This window comes from Triticum urartu, chromosome 4A, assembly GCF_056163025.1.
Source record: "Triticum urartu cultivar PI428250 chromosome 4A, HENAU_Tu73, whole genome shotgun sequence".
Lineage (NCBI taxonomy): Eukaryota > Viridiplantae > Streptophyta > Magnoliopsida > Poales > Poaceae > Triticum > Triticum urartu.
The window spans coordinates 440,609,900-440,625,978 of NC_141876.1; the positions used below are offsets into that span (position 1 = coordinate 440,609,900).

A 16,079-nucleotide genomic window follows, 5' to 3' on the forward strand; every position below is an offset into this window, starting at 1 on the left:
TCTGTACACGGACTCCAACAACGCAGCCAAATATGAGGCCCTTCTACATGGTCTCCGGATGGCAGTATCCGTGGGCATCCAACGCCTAGAGGTGCGCGGGGACTCAAACCTCGCAATATCCCAAATAAACGGAGACTTCGACGCCAAGGATCCGAAAATGGCAGCTTACCGCAACGCCGTCCTAAAAATGTCAACTCGGTTCGAGGGGCTTGAATTTCACCATATAGCCCGGGAAAATAATTAGGCGGCAGATGTCCTGGCACGCATCGGCGCAAAACGCGATGTAGTCCCCCCCCCAACATCTTCTTGGAAAGGCTTTTTAAGCCATCCGTGGCATGGGAAGGGGAGCCGAACAATAACAGCCCGGACCCAACCGCACCGCCCGACTCTGAACATTCTGACACAATCAGTGGCTCTGCCATTGAAGTAACACCTTCAGCCCACGTAATAATGGCCGTCATTGCCCCATGGACGGAACCATTCCTCGCCTACCTTACTAGGCAGGTACTCCCCGAGGACCAGAATGAGGCACGCTGCATAGTGCGGCGATCCAAAGCCTACAGAGTCCACGAGGGGGAGCTTTATAAGAAAAGCACTACCGGAGTCCTTCAAAGGTGCATCTCCGAAGAGGAGGGGCGGAATCTCCTGGCTGAAATATATGCCGGACTCGGCGGTCATCACGCTGCAGCCCGATCTCTGGTAAGCAAGGCCTTCCGTACAGGCTTTTATTGGCCGACGGCCCGAGCAGACGCTCAGGACTTAGTCCAGCGATGCACCGGTTGCCAGCTCTTTGCAAACCAAAGCCATATGCCACCCACCGCCCTCCAAACTATCCCCATCACTTGGCCCTTTGCGGTCTGGGGGCTTGATATGGTTGGACCCCTTAAAGGCGGAACCCACAAGCACAAATACCTACTCGTCATGGTGGATAAGTTCACCAAATGGATAGAAGCCAAGCCTATTAAGACGGCTAAATCCGGGCCTGTGATAGACTTCATATCCGGGGTTGTACACCGTTACGGCGTCCCCCACAGCATCATCACTGATAATGGCACGAACTTTACGGCCGACAAGGTAAAACTCTGGTGCAAAAACTTGGGCATCAAGCTCGATTATGCTTTTGTCTATCACCCACAGACTAACGGCCAGGTCGAACGTGCAAACGGTCTTATCATGAGCGGCATTAAACCCAGATTAGTACGGTCCCTCAAGGAATCTAACAAACACTGGGTAGAGGAGCTCAACTCCGTACTCTGGGGGCTGCGGACCACACCGAATCGCACCACCGGATATACACCATTCTTCATGGTGTACGGCGCTGAGGCAGTTTTGCCTTGCGACATAATTCATGACTCACCTCGAGTGCACATGTACAAAGAAAGAGAAGCCGAGCTCGATCGGCAGGACAGTTTGGATGCATTAGAGGAGGAGCGTGACGTGGCAAAAGCCCGTTCCGCATTTTATCAACAGCAGGCTCGAAGATACCAAAGCAGAGGAGTACGGGCCAACAATTACAATGTTGGCGAATTAGTTCTACGCCTGTTGTAACGCCCTCGATGCGGCTATATCTCCCACGTGTCGAAGCACGACTTAGAGGCATAACCGCATTGAAAGCAATGTCTCAAGTGAGGTAATCTTCACACAACCCATGTAATACAAAGGGAAAGGGATACATAGTTGGCTTACAATCGCCACTTCACACAATTACATGAATAAAGCATTACATCAACCAGATACAATCAAGGTCCGACTACGGAACCAAAATAAAAGAAGAACCCCAAAAGCGACAAAGGTCCCCGATCGACCCCAACTGGGCTCCACTACTGATCAACTAGAATGAAACAACACAAAGGACAAGATCTTCATCGAGCTCCTCCTGAGCTGGGTTGCGTCATCTGCACGGACTCATCGGCACCTGCAAGCTGGTTTTGGAAGTATCTGTGAGCCACGGGGACTCAGCAATCTCGCACCCTTGTGATCAAGACTATTTAAGCTTATAGGAAAGGCAGGGTAAATTTGTGGAGCTGCAGCAAGCGACTAGCATATATGGTGGCTAACATACGCAAATGAGAGCGAGAAGAGAAGGCAAAGCACGGTCGATAAAAGTATGATCAAGAGGTGATCCTAAAACAACCTACGACAAGCATAACTCCAACACCGTGTTCACTTCCCGGACTCCGCCGAAAAGAGACCATCACGGTAACGCACGCTGTTGATGCATTTTAATTAAGGTTAACTTCAGGTTTTCTACAACCGGACATTAACAAATTCCCATCTACCCATAACCGCGGGCACGGCTTTCGAAAGTTCAAATCCCTGCAGGGGTGTCCCAACTTAGCCCATGACAAGCTCTCACGGTCAACGAAGGAATAGACCTCCTCCCGAGACGTTCCGATCAGACTCGGTATCCCGGTTCTTCAAGACATCCTCGACAATGGTAAAACAAGTCCAGCAAGACCACCCGATGCGCCGACATCCCGATAGGAGCTGCACATATCTCGTTCTCAGGGCACACCGGATAAGCTAAGCGTACGGGAGCCAACGTAACCCAAGTTGCCAAGGGACGGCCCCGCACGGTGCTCTCGGTTGGACCAACACTTAGACAAGCACTGGCCCGGGGGGTTAAAATAAGATGACCCTCGGGATGCGCGACTCCCAAGGGAAAAAGGCTAGGTGGCGAATGGTAAAACCAAGGTTGGGCCTTGCTGGAGGAGTTTTATTCAAGGCGAACTGTCAAGGGGTTCCCATTATAACCCAACCGCGTAAGGAACGCAAAATCCGGGAACATAACACCGATATGACGGAAACTAGGGCGGCAAGAGTGGAACAAAACACCAGGCATAAGGCCGAGCCTTCCACCCTTTACCAAGTATATAGATGCATTAATTAAATAAGATATATTGTGATATCCCAACAAGTAAAACAATGTTCCAACAAGGAACGATCTCCATGTTCCAACAAGAAACAAACTTCAATCTTCACCTGCAACTAACAACGCTATAAGAGGGGCTGAGCAAAGCGGTAACATAGCCAAACAACGGTTTGCTAGGACAAGGTGGGTTAGAGGCTTGGTTTAACAATAGGGGAGGCATGATAAGCAAGTGGTAGGTATCGCAGCATAGGCATAGCAAAAGAGCGAGCAACTAGCAAGCAAAGATAGTAGTGATTTCGAGGGTATGATCATCTTGCCTGAAATCCCGCAAGGAAGAAGAACGAGTCCATGAAGAAGACAAACGGGCGTAGACGAATGGGTCCTCACAACACGACGTTACCGGAACCAACCCGAAGAAGCAAACACCGGAAAGAAGCACACAACATAGTAAACAACCAACACATGAACATGGTATGATATGCGAGATGCGGTATGCGATGCATATGCATGATTTGACAAGGAATGAATGAACCTAGCCTCAACTTGGAAATCCAAGTGTTCCACTGGAAAGGTGAGATGAAATCTCTTGAAAACGATATAAAGATCACCGGAATCGGAGTTACGGTTTGGAAATGGCGAGCAATTCAAATATGGCACCGGTCTGCGATTTACAGCAAGTAGCCATCTAAATGCAACGAGATGAACATGCTACAGCACTCAAACATGGCATAAAAATACATGGCAGGGATGCATTCATGATGCTTAACAAAAGTCTAGCACTGAGCTACGGCCAATTCATCCATTAACAGGTTCAAACAAGCATGGCAAATATGCGTATGGTAAACAGATTTTAGACTTGGTGAAATTAACACAAGCCTGGAATTTCAGATCAGATAGCACTCTTCAGAGCATGAAAACTATATGCTACAGGACCTGAACATGGCAAAGTAAAGCATGGCATGGAACTACTCAAAGAGCTTAACAAAAGTCCCTTAGTGACCTTGAGCCAAAAGGGATCAGAAAATACAATTGCAAGCATGTGAACATGGCAAAAACATAATCAGATCACAGACTTAGTGAAAACTGGAGCATGCTGAAACAGATATCAAGTAGGCATGTTTACGAGCTCGATGCACTCACTACGGAGCAAGGCATGACAATCTAAGCATACACCCATCAAGAATACGCATTATACAAGCTAGACATGTCAAGAACAATAACATAGCATGCACGGATCAACTACAACATCCTCGGCAAAATCGCTAACAAGTAGACAATCTGCTCAGATTCACGAAATGACAAAAGTAGAGCTCGATTGACTCAATCTAGGGTGCTCCATAATTGCAAACAAAGACATGGATGGATAGAGCACTACAAGATTAACAAAACATCCTTACTGATCATCCTCAAAAGAGGCACGGATCACTAGGAAACAGCATGAACATATGGCATAATGAGATAAACAGGCCAAGGACTTAGTGGAAATGCTAAGTCCCTGAAATCAGCATTACCAAGTGCCTCACTTTGCAAGCTTGTGCTAGTCACCACACACATCACAAAAATACATGGGTTGCACCTCTGGAAAGATGGCAAAACCCTTAACAAAACACATGAAGAGCTCATGGGCATATCATGCACACAATAACCATGGCAAAATTGACAAATAGCTAAATGGAGCAGCAGATCTGACAATTAACTCAAATAGCACTCTTCCAACAGCATTTCGGGCATCAAGATGAGCTCAAATTAGAATGATGCAATGAGATGAAATGATCTACTCTTTGAGACGAACATTTTGATATGCTATATGCATGAATCGGAGCTATGAATGCAAAGTTACGAGGCGATGAACAACGCAAAATAATTAGGGTTAGGGGGTAGAAAGTCAACCCAGTGGATCTGGATCCAGATCGGATCTCGCCAGGTACTGTAGCTCACGGAGCCCGAGGATGGCCGGCCGGAGTGGACGCCGGAGGAAGGTCGCCGGAGGGAGAGGGGAGGGGCCGGATCCCGACGGGGATGGGTGGATCCGGGCGCCGGGGCGGCGCTCCGCGGCGATGGGCGGCGTCTGCCGGCGAGCGCGGCTGCCGGATTTGGTGGTGGAGGGCGCCGGAGAGGTCGCCGGAGCCGGGCGGTGCGGCGGCGACCCACGGTGACGGAGGCGGCTTGGGCGGAGCTGGATCCGGGCGGCGATGCTTCCAGGCGGCGGGGCGCGCGATGGGCCTCGGGGGCCCGGTTCGGGCCGCCCGGGCCGGCGGCGGAGAAGGCGGCGGCGGGACAGGTGGCGGGAGGCGATTGGCGCGGACGACGGAGCAGACATGTCCGGGCGTGGTGGAATGTGTCCGGCGACGCGATGGAGAAGAAGGTTAGGGTCTCATCCGCGAAAATTTCGGGGATGGCCACATATTTATAGGTAGAGGGAGTTAGGAGAGTCCAAATGAGGTGCGGTTTTCGGCCACGCGATCGTGATCGAACAACCGAGATGATGGAGGAGGTTTAGGTGGGTTTTGGGCCAAAATGGAAGGGTGTTGGGCTGCAACACACACAAGGCCTTTTCGGTCCCTCGGTTAACCGTTGGAGCATCAAACGAAGTCCAAATGGTACGAAACTTGACAGGCGGTCTACCGGTAGTAAACCAAGGCCGCTTGGCAAGTCTCGGTCCAATCCGGAAATGTTTAATCTCCACACACGAGAAGAAGATAGAAATGACCACCGGAGGAGAACGGAGCGCCGGAATGCAAAACGGACAACGGGGAAAATGCTCGGATGATGAGACGAACACGTATGCAAATGAAATGCACATGATGACATGATATGCAATGTATGACACGCAAGCAACGACAAGGCAACAACAGCGAATAACTGGACGACACCTGGCACATCGGTCTCGGGGCGTTACAACACTCCACCACTACGAGAGGATCTCGTCCCGAGATCTAGAATGGCACCGGAGGGACAATGGAAGAGAAAAGAGAAGAGGTAAAACTAAGTTGCTTCTTTGACAAACGAGTGAGACCAAAGAACCTTGAAAAGGTTGCACAAAATGAAAGAAAGAAAGCAGCGGAGAAGAACAAAGTTGAAAGCACTCCGTTAAGAAAAGAGAGACAAGGAAGAACAACTTCTAACAGCACTCCGGTTGGAAAGATAAGCAAGACTTGATAAAAAGAAAGAACTTGAGAAGCGGGCACACACTCCGGTTAAATGGATAAGCACAGGAAAGAACATGATCTTGACAAAACAAGAAGATGGGTTGCAGAGAGCAACATCACAATGCCTCCGGAATGAAAGAATAGAAGTTGGATCGTCGGAACATAAGAATGGAGAAGAAAACAACATCTTCTACCTTCGATGAGCTTGAAAAGCATTTTAAGGAGAAGGTTCGCACGGAGTTGTTAGAAAAACCAACAACGACAAAAAATACGCTTGATATGGACTTATGGAATACAACTCAAATTATGAGGTGAAAACATGCCACTCACGGGAAAAGAACTGGATTGATAAGAACAAGGAGACGAGAAAGCTATATCACCGGGAGGATAAAAGAAGAGCTTGGGTTATTTATAAGCACCATAAATAGCAACAATCCTTAGGGAAGGCTTTGGTGAAATATAATCCAAGATAACTCCCAAGAAGAGATTGGTGGATTTAAAATACCTCATTCTTAATAACATGTGAATCATGAACTCAAATTATCAAGAATGATGTAAAACCACCTCCAAAGATACGGTAGAAAGAAATTGTACTCTGGATAGCAAGATGAAGAAAACTTGAGCTTCTTTGAAAAGAATCTCAATGGACACTTCGAGAAGGAATTAAATCCTTGATGAACCATCATGTAGAACATCCATGAGAACTCCAGAAATAAAAGAAATGATCAATCGAAATGGAGGATGAAAAGAATAAGGTTGAAGCCTTGCAATGATTTAAATGAATCTCCATGGTGATGTGATTGCGAGAGCTAGGAACTCCGGGAAAATAAAAGATAAAGCATCTCGAACCCAGAATTTAATCATCGTGAACAAACTCCAGAAGAAAAGATTAACATATGGATGAAACAAGAATAAGAATTACATTATGCTTATCCTTCACCAATTAAATTGATGACAATCAACGGATTAGACATATTACTTATTCTCATAGAAAAGATTAAGAGAGATATAACATAAACTCAATGGACCACCGGTAGGATTGAAACAACGAATGAATTGATATGACAACAGCAGAAGAGAATCATGGAAGAACCACCGTAAGAATTGAAAAACGATTGAAGAAAAGGTAAAGAAACACCGGGAAGAATTATGAAATGAATGAAGAAACTTGAGAGAATTTAGATGCAAGTGGATGAAAATATCACGAGCTGGCTAGAGGATATTTGAATGATGCACCGGTAAGATTGGAGAATGAGAGCTGAAAGCTGGAATGAATAATCCTGAATTGATGGCCTTCAGATAAACAAACTGAAAAGACTCCTGAATTACTCCGGATGGGTGAAAAGAATTCCCACGATCAAAATAATTATGAGAGGATGGCAACAAGTTAGAATCACGAATCTTTGGAAGAACGGATAAGATTATGGAGGTAAAACTCTTCTTCGGTCTTCAATATCTGAGAATGACGACGAGAAGCACCACCATGAATTATTTAGACACTCCGGAAGAATGAAAACGAAGAGGTTGAGCCAACGATGAAAAGAATTTGAAAGATCTTGGAGAAATACATTTGACTGATGATCATTCATTCTTACGTCAAACTTTGACAACAAGAAATTTGAGGATATCTCCGGGAAATAAGAAGAGTCAGGTAAGATCCTGGAAATAGACCTATGGGTTAGGGCCCACTCAAAAGAACACCATTGAAAATATTTCAAAGAGAGGTTGCACCGGTTTAATTAAAAGACTTGAAACAGAGAACGTCCTCGAAGATATTGAATAACTGCAGAGTGGAAACATGAATCTTCGAGATATCTTGAGCACTCCGAAACAATTGAATAGCGAGAAGAGGAATGAATATGAGGTGCACCGGCATGAGAAAACATTTGAAATGCGGAAAAGAATATGAACAACACTGAAAGCTTGAATTGGATCCACCGGAGAAGAAAAGTCAAATATTAGTATCTTCATGAGAATCACCGGATAAGAACATTGAAGGAGAAGAATGGAGAGACTTCACATCAATAAGATGGATACACGATAAAGAAATCTGAGTCCTAGGAGAAACAAGGGTGGGAGGGTGGGAAAACAAAGACAACTTGGGATGGATGAACGAACACCGTTGAGAAAGCTGAGATTGGATCTTGCGGATGTTGAAATGTTTGGATCCACTTGAAGAGGAACACACCGGTGAAAAGGATTGACATGACAATCTCGATTATCATGAAGGATTGGTATTCACATCGGAGTATGAAAACACCATTTGGGGAAGGTATGGAATCAACATTTGACTTCGAAGCAACTCGAATACCACAACTCAAAACAAAACAAAGGATTGGCTTGCAGAATAAGCCGGAACAAACATATGATAGAGATTTCGTCCGAAGTTTTCGTGGTGGGGCCTACACTGGCTCGATCGTACAGCACCATCATGTACAAGGCAGTGCACATGACATACAAAGCGTCCCCGAGTCGGCATAGCCAAGGACTCTTTAAGACACAACGAGACCACTATAAAACCGACCGTGAATAGGCGGACCACAAGACGTCGAACCCCAATTTCATATCATACATCTGTCGGAAAGATATCCTAAGAGCTATTTGAATTCCCACTTATGAAACTCCCGAACCTTTCCGGTTATGCAATCAGGTGTTGGGGATACAGGGGAAGCATAATATCTCACCCAAAACTAGCAAATCCTACATCCAGCTGTATCCATCCTTCAACACATAACCAAGAAACCTTCGGAAATCATCTACCTCAACCTTCGAAAAGCATCCGTTATACGAGTTATGGCAATACTCCCGAACTCCCGCCCCATTACTGGGTGACGTCGAGGTTATCTGACCAACAAACTACATAAAAGAGATTTTCAATGTCGACGTACTAAACTCAGGTATACCAGAACTGCAACGATAAAATTATGACGACAACACCTCGGAGCTCAACTCCCCGGGACACCTCCACAAAACCCCTGACAGGAGGCACCAAGACAATGTTCTCGTCACAAAACCATCGGAACGATTTCAAGATACCCGCGTGATCCTAAAAAAAATTTAGTGAAATTTGAGCAGAGAAGAGTCAAAACTCTATGTCAGGATGCCTTACCAGAGCGATGAGGAGACTGGGAAGTAAAAAGAATTCCTAACTCTCCGATATATAATTCCTAGATGACTCAAAACATTTTTCTAGACACAACTCGGCTGCTAAAAATGATCAAGCAATGGGGCTCCTAAGGTCGAGGAAGGCTCTGATTACCAACTTATAACGCCCTCGATGCGGCTATATCTCCCATGTGTCGAAGCACGACTTAGAGGCGTAACCGCATTGAAAGCAATGTCGCAAGTGAGGTAATCTTCACACAACCCATGTAATACAAAGGGAAAGGGATACATAGTTGACTTACAATCGCCACTTCACACAATTACATGAATAAAGCATTACATCAACCAGATACAATCAAGGTCCGACTACGGAACCAAAATAAAAGAAGAACCCCAAAAGCGATAAAGGTCCCCGATCGACCCCAACTGGGCTCCACTACTGATCAACTAGAATGAAACAACACAAAGGACAAGATCTTCATCGAGCTCCTCCTGAGCTGGGTTGCGTCATCTGCACGGACTCATCGGCACCTGCAAGCTGGTTTTGGAAGTATCTGTGAGCCACGGGGACTCAGCAATCTCGCACCCTCGCGATCAAGACTATTTAAGCTTATAGGAAAGGCAGGGTAAATTTGTGGAGCTGCAGCAAGCGACTAGCATATATGGTGGCTAACATACGCAAATGAGAGCGAGAAGAGAAGGCAAAGCACGGTCGATAAAAGTATGATCAAGAGGTGATCCTAAAACAACCTACGACAAGCATAACTCCAACACCGTGTTCACTTCCCGGACTCCGCCGGAAAGAGACCATCACGGTAACGCACGCTGTTGATGCATTTTAATTAAGGTTAACTTCAGGTTTTCTACAACCGGACATTAACAAATTCCCATCTACCCATAACCGCGGGCACGGCTTTCGAAAGTTCAAATCCCTGCAGGGGTGTCCCAACTTAGCCCATGACAAGCTCTCACGGTCAACGAAGGAATAGACCTCCTCCCGAGACGTTCCGATCAGACTCGGTATCCCGGTTCTTCAAGACATCCTCGACAATGGTAAAACAAGTCCAGCAAGACCACCCGATGCGCCGACATCCCGATAGGAGCTGCACATATCTCGTTCTCAGGGCACACCGGATAAGCTAAGCGTACGGGAGCCAACGTAACCCAAGTTGCCAAGGGACAGCCCCGCACGGTGCTCTCGGTTGGACCAACACTTAGACAAGCACTGGCCCGGGGGGTTAAAATAAGATGACCCTCGGGATGCGCGACTCCCAAGGGAAAAAGGCTAGGTGGCGAATGGTAAAACCAAGGTTGGGCCTTGCTGGAGGAGTTTTATTCAAGGCGAACTGTCAAGGGGTTCCCATTATAACCCAACCGCGTAAGGAACGCAAAATCCGGGAACATAACACCGATATGACGGAAACTAGGGCGGCAAGAGTGGAACAAAACACCAGGCATAAGGCCGAGCCTTCCACCCTTTACCAAGTATATAGATGCATTAATTAAATAAGATATATTGTGATATCCCAACAAGTAAAACAATGTTCCAACAAGGAACGATCTCCATGTTCCAACAAGAAACAAACTTCAATCTTCACCTGCAACTAACAACGCTATAAGAGGGGCTGAGCAAAGCGGTAACATAGCCAAACAACGGTTTGCTAGGACAAGGTGGGTTAGAGGCTTGGTTTAACAATAGGGGAGGCATGATAAGCAAGTGGTAGGTATCGCAGCATAGGCATAGCAAAAGAGCGAGCAACTAGCAAGCAAAGATAGTAGTGATTTCGAGGGTATGATCATCTTGCCTGAAATCCCGCAAGGAAGAAGAACGAGTCCATGAAGAAGACAAACGGGCGTAGACGAATGGGTCCTCACAACACGACATTACCGGAACCAACCCGAAGAAGCAAACACCGGAAAGAAGCACACAACATAGTAAACAACCAACACATGAACATGGTATGATATGCGAGATGCGGTATGCGATGCATATGCATGATTTGACAAGGAATGAATGAACCTAGCCTCAACTTGGAAATCCAAGTGTTCCACTGGAAAGGTGAGATGAAATCTCTTGAAAACGATATAAAGATCACCGGAATCGGAGTTACGGTTTGGAAATGGCGAGCAATTCAAATATGGCACCGGTCTGCGATTTACAGCAAGTAGCCATCTAAATGCAACAAGATGAACATGCTACAGCACTCAAACATGGCATAAAAATACATGGCAGGGATGCATTCATGATGCTTAACAAAAGTCTAGCACTGAGCTACGGCCAATTCATCCATTAACAGGTTCAAACAAGCATGGCAAATATGCGTATGGTAAACAGATTTCAGACTTGGTGAAATTAACACAAGCCTGGAATTTCAGATCAGATAGCACTCTTCAGAGCATGAAAACTATATGCTACAGGACCTGAACATGGCAAAGTAAAGCATGGCATGGAACTACTCAAAGAGCTTAACAAAAGTCCCTTAGTGACCTTGAGCCAAAAGGGATCAGAAAATACAATTGCAAGCATGTGAACATGGCAAAAACATAATCAGATCACAGACTTAGTGAAAACTGGAGCATGCTGAAACAGATATCAAGTAGGCATGTTTACGAGCTCGATGCACTCACTACGGAGCAAGGCATGACAATCTAAGCATACACCCATCAAGAATACGCATTATACAAGCTAGACATGTCAAGAACAATAACATAGCATGCACGGATCAACTACAACATCCTCGGCAAAATCGCTAACAAGTAGACAATCTGCTCAGATTCACGAAATGACAAAAGTAGAGCTCGATTGACTCAATCTAGGGTGCTCCATAATTGCAAACAAAGACATGGATGGATAGAGCACTACAAGATTAACAAAACATCCTTACTGATCATCCTCAAAAGAGGCACGGATCACTAGGAAACAGCATGAACATATGGCATAATGAGATAAACAGGCCAAGGACTTAGTGGAAATGCTAAGTCCCTGAAATCAGCATTACCAAGTGCCTCACTTTGCAAGCTTGTGCTAGTCACCACACACATCACAAAAATACATGGGTTGCACCTCTGGAAAGATGGCAAAACCCTTAACAAAACACATGAAGAGCTCATGGGCATATCATGCACACAATAACCATGGCAAAATTGACAAATAGCTAAATGGAGCAGCAGATCTGACAATTAACTCAAATAGCACTCTTCCAACAGCATTTCGGGCATCAAGATGAGCTCAAATTAGAATGATGCAATGAGATGAAATGATCTACTCTTTGAGACGAACATTTTGATATGCTATATGCATGAATCGGAGCTATGAATGCAAAGTTACGAGGCGATGAACAACGCAAAATAATTAGGGTTAGGGGGTAGAAAGTCAACCCAGTGGATCTGGATCCAGATCGGATCTCGCCAGGTACTGTAGCTCACGGAGCCCGAGGATGGCCGGCCGGAGTGGACGCCGGAGGAAGGTCGCCGGAGGGAGAGGGGAGGGGCCGGATCCCGACGGGGATGGGTGGATCCGGGCGCCGGGGCGGCGCTCCGCGGCGATGGGCGGCGTCTGCCGGCGAGCGCGGCTGCCGGATTTGGTGGTGGAGGGCGCCGGAGAGGTCGCCGGAGCCGGGCGGCGCGGCGGCCGGCGGGCGCGGCGGCGACCCACAGCGATGGAGGCGGCTCGGGCGGAGCTGGATCCGGGCGGCGATGCTTCCAGGCGGCGGGGCGCACGATGGGCCTCGGGGGCCCGGTTCGGGCCGCCCGGGCCGTGGCGGAGAAGGCGGCGGCGGGACAGGTGGCGGGAGGTGATTGGCGCGGACGACGGAGCGGACATGTCCGAGCGCGGTGGAATGTGTCCGGCGGCGCGATGGAGAAGAAGGTTAGGGTCTCATCCACAAAAATTTTGGGGATGGCAACATATTTATAGGTAGAGGGAGCTAGGAGAGTCCAAATGAGGTGCGGTTTTCGGCCACGCGATCGTGATCGAACAACCGAGATGATGGAGGAGGTTTAGGTAGGTTTTGGGCCAAAATGGAAGGGTGTTGGGCTGCAACACACACGAGGCCTTTTCGGTCCCTCGGTTAACCATTGGAGCATCAAACGAAGTCCAAATGGTACGAAACTTGACAGGCGGTCTACCGGTAGTAAACCAAGGCCGCTTGGCAAGTCTCGGTTTAATCCGGAAATGTTTAATCTCCACACACGAGAAGAAGATAGAAATGACCACCGGAGGAGAACGGAGCGCCGGAATACAAAACGGACAACGGGGAAAATGCTCGGATGCATGAGACGAACACGTATGCAAATGAAATGCACATGATGACATGATATGCAATGAATGACACGCAAGCAACGACAAGGCAACAACAGCGAATAACTGGACGACACCTGGCACATCGGTCTCGGGGCGTTACACCTGTCGGACAAGAAAAAAGACAAACCCAAGCCCAAGTGGGAAGGTCCCTTCATCATTGACCAAGTCCTGACTGGTGGCGCGTACCGCCTGCGAAGTGCATCGGATAACCGACTTGAGCCGAACCCATGGAACGCAGCCCGCCTCCGAAGATTCTATGCCTAGCGCCGGATCCTGTGTTCGTCTCCTTACTCTGTCCATTTTTTATATATACCCTCTGTCTTACATTTCTGTCCTTCTCTCTCTTTCCCTCTTATAGCCTTTAGAGGCTCACAAAGTGACGCGCTATCCGCGCTCAGCAAACCTGGGGGCTTCTTTCAACAGAAGCTTATTTCCACGGGCTTCACGCCCAACACATGTGTCAAACTTCCGCATGTACCTTTTATTCACCACTATATGCATCGATATGACTTAAGTTTTGGCCAAGCTGGGTTGCCTGGCTCCTGTGCTTACCCCTACGTTCCCGATTGTTCGGCTAGGCGGTAAAGGGAGCACCTCTGCGATTGTTACTGCCGGGTCAGCCGGACGTGTACCTCAGACTGGGTGAAGCCGAAAGCTAGCGTTCTTAACGGAATATTCGGTCGGTGAACTAAAGACGATCTTTTTTATTTTTTCCACATGCCCCCAGATGTTTTTCTTGCGTTTCTCTTTGCAGCATGGACATGCGCTTTAGGGCATGCCTCCCAGGGAAAGGAACCCCTAACGGAACTATTCTCCCTGGAAGATGTCTCTTACTAACCATGTAATATAACATAACTAGTCGGGCACTTGTCTGTTCACGCCATAATGACCCCTACGCCTGGTCTCCACGCATTCCCCGGTTCCTATATAACCGCATGGGAATTCGGACACACTCCGAACCGTCAGGTCCCGAGGCTGAAGCGAAAAGGTCGGCCATGACAAATGATCTACAATCCGGCTAGAAGGCATTATAAATGTCAATTAAGTTACATAGTCATTTTGACTGATTGTACTCCTCTTCAATACCATCTAGCAGGCTGTCTAATTTACAGTCCTGCTGGGAATACTTTGTGGCCAACTCTACTTGGCCGTATACTAAGCTCACAGGGATATCCTTCCCATCGGGCCCTACAGGACCAACCTCGGCCATATGGTTGGGGTCGGCCTGTGAATACCGCGTCTTCACCATGGCCCAGGCCTCCCTAGCGCCTTGACGGCAGGCTGATATCTTCCACAACTGGAAGCGCCGCCGTGCTCCCCTCAGCTTCTCCGCAAGCTCTCCAAGACCTTCGGGCGTGGAGACGGATGGCCACAGGGCCTGGGCGACGCCTCGCATCGCCTGCCGAACTCGATCGAGCAATTGCAAGAGCTCGGGAAGAAGGTCACCCGTAGAACCGGGCATCTCCTCTGCAGGATGACCTGTTAACATACCTACCGATATTGCTCTGTTAATCAACGGCACCGCCAAACTTTCTTTCAAAAGGTTCGTTAAAGCACTTACTAAATATGCCGCGCCGAAGCCGCTGATTCTCCTTCACGGAGTCTGATGGCTGGGCACGAACATCTTTTAGCTCGACGCCCAGCCGGGTGTTGGCATCTTGGAGAACGTTCTTCTCCCCCATCACCTTTAATAGCACCCTCTCACCAGCCTTTAGTTGGCATCTTGGAGAATGTTCTTCTCCCCCATCACCTTTAATAGCACCCTCTCACCAACCTTTAGTTGGCATAGGAGGTGTTGCCTTTCCGGATTCAATCCGGGCCATCTACAATTTTATTTGTCAGATTCGCACCAAAGTCGTGCTTCACCACTACTTATCTTTTGAAATGTATATTACCAGAGGGGTCTCCTTAGGCTCCCCTGCCGCGGCTAGTGCGGCCTCCAGTTGGGCTTTGCACTCTTCCAGCTCCTGGGACAGTAGGGAATTCTTTTCTGTAAGAACCTGCATTTCAAACGATCCTTAAACCAGATATTCTAACTATTTTCAGTCTCGGGGGCTACTGCTACATATATATTTACCAAAATTTTCTTACTCGTATGTCTTTTACATATTGCTCCGTGGCTCTGGCTAGACCATTTTGAGCGGCACGGAGGTGCGCATCTCCTGAATTGAAGGCATCTAATGCCTCTTGGGAGAAGCAAGCGTCGCGAAGAATTGTCCGGCGACGCCTGTGGTTCATGGCACTTTCCACCTCAGAGTTGGTGGAAGGTAACCCGTCTGCATCCTCCGTCGGAGGAATGTTTGGCACACGCCTTGCGTTCGCTTTCGCCCCCGGACCAGGCTTTGGAGCCTGGCTGGTGGAGGCGCGATTAGCAGCCTCTCCGGATATAGTCTGGCGAGGTCTCTTTGTCCTGAAAGGGAACGAGTGTCAAATGTGCCTCGAAGGTATAACAACTGGGACAAAGGGGCGCGCCATACCTTCGCGCTGATGCCTCGGTCCGGACTGCACCTCTTTTCTGCCCATGGGGCCCTGCGGCCCCTGGTTGGTTTGTCGCCGCAGGTTCGGCCTTCCGCCTCAAAAACCTCCCCTGCAAAGTTCGGTTGCAATCAGGAAATTGAACACGCGTGGACGGACCCCTGTCTGGGGTACA

General features: G+C 47.9%; 1 long non-coding RNA gene across 1 annotated transcript in view; it reads right to left on the bottom strand.

The window, feature by feature from the left end:
* Window positions 1-1,631: 1,631 nt before the first annotated feature.
* The window catches only part of LOC147976104 (uncharacterized), a 29,030-nt gene continuing 14,582 nt past the window's right edge, over window positions 1,632-16,079 (bottom strand). Inside the window, exon 2 of the long non-coding RNA XR_015601319.1 lies at window positions 1,632-9,664. This is a non-coding gene — a long non-coding RNA (uncharacterized LOC147976104). The remainder of the gene's footprint in view (window positions 9,665-16,079) is intronic.